Below are 7,670 nucleotides of genomic sequence, written 5' to 3' on the forward strand. Positions count from 1 at the left end.
CGGGGGGCGGCGGCGGCGGCGCTGGCCCGGGGTTCTCCGGAGGGAACTAACACAGGCGACGCCCTCCCGCGGCCGCCGGCAGCGGCGCGGAGATGCCCCGCCGTGTCCGGAGGTCCCCGCCCCGGCGGCTGGGGCCACCCCGCCACGGACCCTCGCCCCCCTGGTCAACGGGGGGAGGCCCCCGGGGGAGCCCTGCGTGTCCGGTGTGACCCCCCTCCCCTCCTGGAGGATGAGAAAAGCGCGGCGGTAGCGCTGGGGAGGGGCCGGGAAGCCTCCGACCGGGCCCGGGGCCGTGGGTGTGGGGGAGTGTGCGAATCGTGCAGCCCCTGCGTGCCGTGGCAGCGGGCGGGGGTCGAGCCCCGCGGCAGGGGCGGCTCTCTGTGGGCTGGGGGAAGGGGGCGATGCTCTGAACTGAACCACCCCCATCCCCATAATTCACCCCATCTCCCCAAATCCCACCGGGGAAACGCGGCTTTGGGGGAGGGGAGTGCACGACGGCTCCCTGGCCGAGCCCCGGCGCTGCCCCAGCAGGATCCGTGTGCCCCCGCCGTGACCGGGGCCGGGACACGCGGGCACAGGCACCGGGGCGTGCCCGGCTGTGCGAGCACCCCTGCGCACACAGATACACACACACACACACAGATACACACACAGATAAACGCACACATCGCATATGGATACACACAAATGCACACACGCACACACAAATGCACACACACACACACAAATGCACACACACACAGATACACACAGATACACACAAATGCACACACGCAGATGCACACACACAAACGCACACATCGCACATACACACACAAACACATACATGCACACACACACACACGCGCACACACACACATATACACACACGAATGCACACACACAGAGATGCACACATCGCACACACACATATACACACACGAATGCACACACACTCGCACATACATGCACACACGCACACACACACACAAACAGAACACACACACACACAGATGCGCACACACACACACATGCACACTCGCACACACTCGCACACACACACACGGTCACACCCGCACTCGCTGCCGCACCCCGCCCCCTGCCCACGCCCGCCGGGCCCGCACAGCCCCGCCGCCCTCCCTTTCTCCTCCTCCCTCTCCCATCCCGGCTCTCTCCGCCATTTCCTCGCCCACAGCCCGCGGTCTCGGCTCCGCGGCGATGGCGGCATCGGCGTGACCCCGGCCCGAGCCCTGGGGTGCCCCGCTCCCCCGAGGAGGAGCCCCAGAGGAGCGGGGCTCTGCCCCGGGCAGCCCGGCCCGGCCCGGGCACGGAGAGCGCACAGCCCCGGCAGCCGGGGCTGCCCACCGGGGCACCGAGCCCCGGCACAGCCGGGGTGCGTGGTGTGCACCATGTGTAACACGCAAACACACACCTGCACGCGGGTGAATGTGGCCCCGCAGCCGGCTGTAGTGTGTGGTTGGCATGTATGGTGTGTCTGCTACAAACGTGTGATGCCTAATAGCTGTTGTTTAGTGTAATAGTACACTGAATTTAAAATGTACATAAAATACACATAAAGACATAGCTATATGTTCTTAAATATTGACGTAAACATGTGAAAATTTAAGAGCAATACATGTGTGTGGGTGGGTGGGTGTGCGGGCAGGGCTGGGCAGTGAGGGCCCTGATCCCAGTCCCCGGGAGCAGCACCGGGATCCAGCCCCATCCCCAGGCACGGGCAGCCAGGGCTGTCCCTGAGGGCTCCTCTCCCGCCCCTCCAGAGACAGGGAACGGAACACACACGTGGAAATGTGTGTGTGGATAGAATGTGTGGGGGAGGCTGCCTGCGTGTGAGAGAGAAACACAGGGAATGTGAGAAAATAGCCCCAACACACACAGACACACAGACAGACACACAGACACACAGACACACATACAGACATATACACAGACATACATACAGACATAGCTACAGAGGCAGTGTGAGGGGTCACAGGCAGCTCTCTCTGGCTATATGTACCCCCATGCTGGCGTCTATAGAAACGGGGGCTGAGAGCGAGCGTGCTGCTCAAACATTCTCACTCTGCACACGCAGACATACGTGCATAATGCCTGTAATTTATACTGGTGTGGGGATGAGCTCTCACACTCCTGCCCTCTCTGTGTGCACACAAATACATGCACGACATTCCCTCTGACTACATACTCCATATGTGTATGCATAGAGACACAGGGTGGGAGCTGTTCACACACATCATTCTCTATTCCTGTATAAATACATATATTTATATATATATGTATATAAATATATTATATATTCCTCAGGAATATATATATATATATTCCTGAGGAATATATATATTCCTGAGGAAACGAGCAAGACCTATTGTCTCACACACACACATTTTCTATCACTCTGTCTCTCTCCCTGCCCTATCTAATTGTATCATTTCTGTATAATTCTTTCTCTGTACACACTATAGAGTGAGAGCTTTTCTCACTCAGTACTGGCTCTTCATAGTGTACACGTGTACAGAGAGTGTTCACTAATAATTATCTATGCATGAATTTATACTATATAATTAGAGGGAGCATTGCTTATACATATTGTTCTCTGTTCACATATATGCACATATCCCTGTATACTGAGCTGTTTCTACAATGACAGTACTTTCTGTTCCTGCATAGATATGTATATATGCATATATACATATACCCTCAATGTACACAGACGTTCACAGAACATAGGGGAGAGCTGTTCACACACATAATTTGCTCACTGTATGGGTATACATTTATTATTTAGGGAGAAAGCTGTAACATATATAAATATATATATATATGCACTTCTATATGTAGAGAGAGCCTGTTTTCTCACATAATTCTCTACATATTTTTACATACATTTTACATTATACACATATAATTTGGGAGACAGCCGACTGCACACACACAACCCTCTCTTGCTGTATATAAATAAATGCACACATACACACACACAAAAATGTTCACACAGCAATAGTCTGTGTGAATAGTTCACACTGACAACAGTCTCTGTTCACACCTATCCTCTCTCTTGCCCTATCTATATATTTAGACATATATAAATAACAAAATGAGTGAGAGCAATTCATACACACAAACACAGTTTCCATGACTCTCTCTCTCTTTGCCCCCCTCCACATGTACTCTCTGGGATACATAAATATACATTATCTGTGTATATATGTTGGTATATTCTCTCTCCATACACACAGGAGTAGAGATAATAAGAGCCATTCTCACACACAGTACTCTCTCTTGCCTTATATATGAGTATATAGATGCATATATACATATATATATACAGATTTCATGCACAGTTCTCACTCTGCATTGTGCTTAAAGGGCTGTTAACACTCACAATTCCCTTCCTCTCTTCCTGCACACAGATATATATATTTATATACATGCATCTACACAGAGAGACAGTTCTTTCACACAATTACACAACTTTATTGCCACACACACGTGCACACTCTCCATGTATGTATACATATATATATATACTTAGATACTAGGGGGATGAAATAGCAGGTATGGTATATATAATATATTGAATATAAAGTACATTTCTAGCTTATACAGACTATATATTTATAGATGTGCATATATACACACACACTGAGCTGTTCAGAGAAGTGTTTTCACATACAACACTTTCTGATATATATAGTCTCTCTGTATGTTTATACATATGTTCTTACCTATGAAATGCTTTTTTTTGGTAATAGATAAACTGATATACATACATATATTTGTATACATATATATATATATAAACTTCACACAGAGAATTCTCTTTCTGTATGCATGTATACATATATAACTGGAGAAAGCACTGTTTGCACACTCATGTATATGTATAGAGAGAGCAAGAACACGTGAGCTGCTCACAGATGTGCACAATTCTCCCACTCCATGTATATCCACAGATCTGTGCTTAGAAAGGGATGAGAGCCCTTTGCATACAAGTTCACCTGAAATATATTTATTTATTTATTTATACACACACACATAGGTATGTATGCATCTACAGAGAGAGCTGTTCTCCCACACACACTTTTCCCTTTTTATAAATACACACACATATATGCATATATACTGTATATGGAGGGCAGAGAGAGTGAGAGTTCATTCACCTCTCTGCATTTATTTGGATATGGGTAACTATTCACCCAGATTGTTCATACAACACACAATCCCTTTTGCTATATATCCACATACATATCAATACATAATTCTGTATATTTTTACATGTATAATTAGAGATACACACACACACACACACTGTACACTTAAAACCACACACAATGCCCTTTCTCTCCCTGCATGCACATACACATATATGTGAAATTGTACACATAAACACAGTGAAATTCTGGGCTGCTCAGTCTTTCTCTTGCTCCACACACACCCCCCCAGGTGCCTGTGTACAAATGTGAAGCACACGTGCACTATCCACACACACAGAGCATTCCCCATGTCTCCAGCCACACACACTTCAGACATTTACTTATATATGTAACTGATTCTTATATATGTAACTGATTGTGTGTGTGTGTCTATTTTCTACCGTTCTTCCCATTTTTTTCCTTTTTTCCCCCAAGAAGGAGAGAAAGACCTACACAGAGCATGGTAAAAAACACCCCCATCACCTCCCTCCCCCTGTAAAAATGGATGTGGGCTATCTGTGTGTGTGTGTGTGAGAGGCTGTGGTGTCCCCCACCCTCTCTTCTGCCCCCATATGTAATATCTGGGGTGCAAACACAGTGTGTATGTGTGCATGTATTGATCTGGACATATATTCTGTCTGCATGCATGTATATGTAAAACAAGCACAAGGGAGCCAGTCATTCCCCCTCCCAACTCACACACAAATGTTCCCATATCCACCTCTACATCCAATTTATTTAGATATTTATTTACGTGTCTGTATTCCCTTTCATTTTCTTTCTCTGTCTCCCTCCCCCTCCTCTGTTTCTCAAAGAAATATAAAAATAGCTAAACTAGACACACAGAGCTGCATGTAAATGACCCTTTTATATAAAGATCAGACAGTAATAAAGAAAAAATATACAAGTAAATAAATATATATATAAAATAGAGAGAAGTGTATAAATAGTAAGAAAAATCTCTGTGTGTAGACAAAGAGAAAAAGCCCACACCCATAAAATTACAAGCATATATGTATAAAATAATTTAAAATGTGTCTGAATGTGTGTGATCATCTCTGTATCTCCGTGTATGGGGGCAGTAACTAATACACAGACATACACACCTTTCTATGTGTGCATATCCCTGTAATTAATATTTAAATGTTCTTATATAAATATATAAATAAACTATATAGATGGGTGTAGCCATATCTATGTGTGAGATAATTTTTTTCCTTTTCTGAGTGTGTATATATATAAGTGTATGAAGAAAAAATGCTTTATCTATGTGTGTGTACATGGGTAAGGCTGCAACCACACGTGTGTCAGACAGAAATCTGTACTGACCATGTGTGAGATAATTTTTTTCCTTTTCTGAGTGTGTATATATATATCTATATATATATATGTATATGAAGAAAAAAATGCTTTATCTATGTGTGTGTACATGGGTAAGGCTGCAACCACACGTCTCAGACAGAAATCTGTACTGACCGGTGCTGTCTCTGATTCCTGGGAGATTTGCCTGTGTAACACAGCAATTCCCACTCCCAGCTCCGTGTCCCTGCTCCTTTGTGCTCTCCTGCTTCCCCTGCTGTTTTTCTCTCCAAAAGGTGTGTCCTGGTAAATAAATACACACATTCCTGCTGGTGTAAAAGTGTTTGGGGTGCGAACAGCAAACACCCCGTGTTTGCCTGGAAACCCTTGGTGTACCAACAGACACAATATACAAATATACAAAACACAAAACACAAACGGAGCGGGTGTGTGTTTGTCTCTCCCTCCCTCGGGCACAGCTCCGGCTCCCTGGCGCTGCTGGCAGCCCCTGGGGCTGGCGGAGGGCTGCAGAGCTGGGCTCAGGGCAGGCTGCAGCCCCGGCAGCCCCAGCCCCGGTGCCGGGAGCGCTCCCAGCAAACACCCCGTGTTTGCCTGGAAACCCTTGGTGTACCAACAGACACAATATACAAATATACCAAACACAAAACACAAACGGAGCGGGTGTGCGTTTGTGTCTCCCTCCCTCGGGCCACAGCTCCGGCTCCCGGGCGCTGCTGAACTGAATGGATGTGGGCTATCTGTGGCAGAGCTGGGCTCAGGGCAGGCTGCAGCCCCGGCAGCCCCAGCCCCGGTGCCGGGAGCGCTCCGCCCCAGCCCTCGCAGCTCCAGCCGCCTTCCAGCTGCCAGCGCCGCGGGCCGGCCCGGGCTTCCTTCGGCGCTATTCCCCCTGGGCAGCACAGATGTGGCTGTGTGAGTGCCCAGCTCTCATATTTGCACAGCACAGCTGCCCTCCGAGCCCTGGCAGCCCTGCTGGAGCAGCCGCCGCCCCGCTCAGCTTCACCCGCTCCAGCCCCGGCAGCTTCCCCTGCCCTGGCCAGCCACGCTCCTTCCTGGGCTCTCTTCCTCCTGCCCTGCCAGGACCTGGGCAGAGCAAAGCCACGCCTGAGCTCAGCTGCCTCCATGACCCAGCTGGATGCCTCAGCCTCCTCTGGGATTCACCCAACAAGGCACCCTTGCACCCCCTGCCACTGCAGCAGAGGTCATCACAAAAGTCAAAGCCAAGAGACTCCAGTAGTGCAGGGAGTGGTTTTGTGTGTGCTCCCTGCAGTGACAGTCGGGCCAGTTGGCTTCTGCAAACCACAGTGAAGGCAGTGCCTCATGCAGAGCACCCGTCCCCATCTGTGACACCACCACCCCCCAGAGCAACAGCAGGGCACCACGGCCCATGCTGCCTGCTTTCTGTACTGGTTTTTGTATTCCCACCTGTAAAAACACTGATACGTAGGTGGCAAATGGAATCCTCCCCCCACTTAAGCATCCATAACATCCTGCGGCAAGGAGCCCCACAGCTGTCCCACCTCATCTGGAGCACTCTGCCTTGGGCTATTGCCAGTTTATCTGACTGGAAAGACATTAAACACGGGGTCACTTGAGGGCTCAGCCACAGCCCTGGCAGCCTCAGCTCCACCACCCAAGATCAGGCAAAGTTCAGACCATCTCCTTTCCCCAAGAACTTCAGGGTTATTGTTCCCCCCTCCCCCAGCTTGGCTTTCTCCACATTCCAGCTGTGTCCACAGAAAACAAGTGCAGAGCAACACTTGAAATGAAGATGAGCAGAAGGTTCAAGTCTTTCAAAAAGCATGCAGACAGAAAAGTGGTCCCACCAGGACACATTGCAAGCGCAGTTATTTGAGATTGATGTGGACAGCAAAAGCCCAGTCAAGTGAGAAAAGTATGACAGGACAGCACTATAAAATAGGATATGGAGCACAAAAAACTGTTAGAAAGCTCTTGAAATAGCTGCCCTCATTTCACTGAACTCTGTTTTCCATCTTCCTCTGGGTACAGTTGTCAGCTCAGCCTTGGTGAGTGCAAGCAGAGGGTCATAACCAGCATCTAGAAATTAAAGGCTTAACTTGGACTAGGCTGGACCACAGAAAGACCCTCAACTCACTGCAAGGAACTCAGGCCAGCCTTGCTGGTGAGCAGGAAGGGCTG

Source organism: Passer montanus, unplaced genomic scaffold (assembly GCF_014805655.1).
Source record: "Passer montanus isolate IOZ18808 unplaced genomic scaffold, ASM1480565v1 scaffold9, whole genome shotgun sequence".
NCBI lineage: Eukaryota > Metazoa > Chordata > Aves > Passeriformes > Passeridae > Passer > Passer montanus.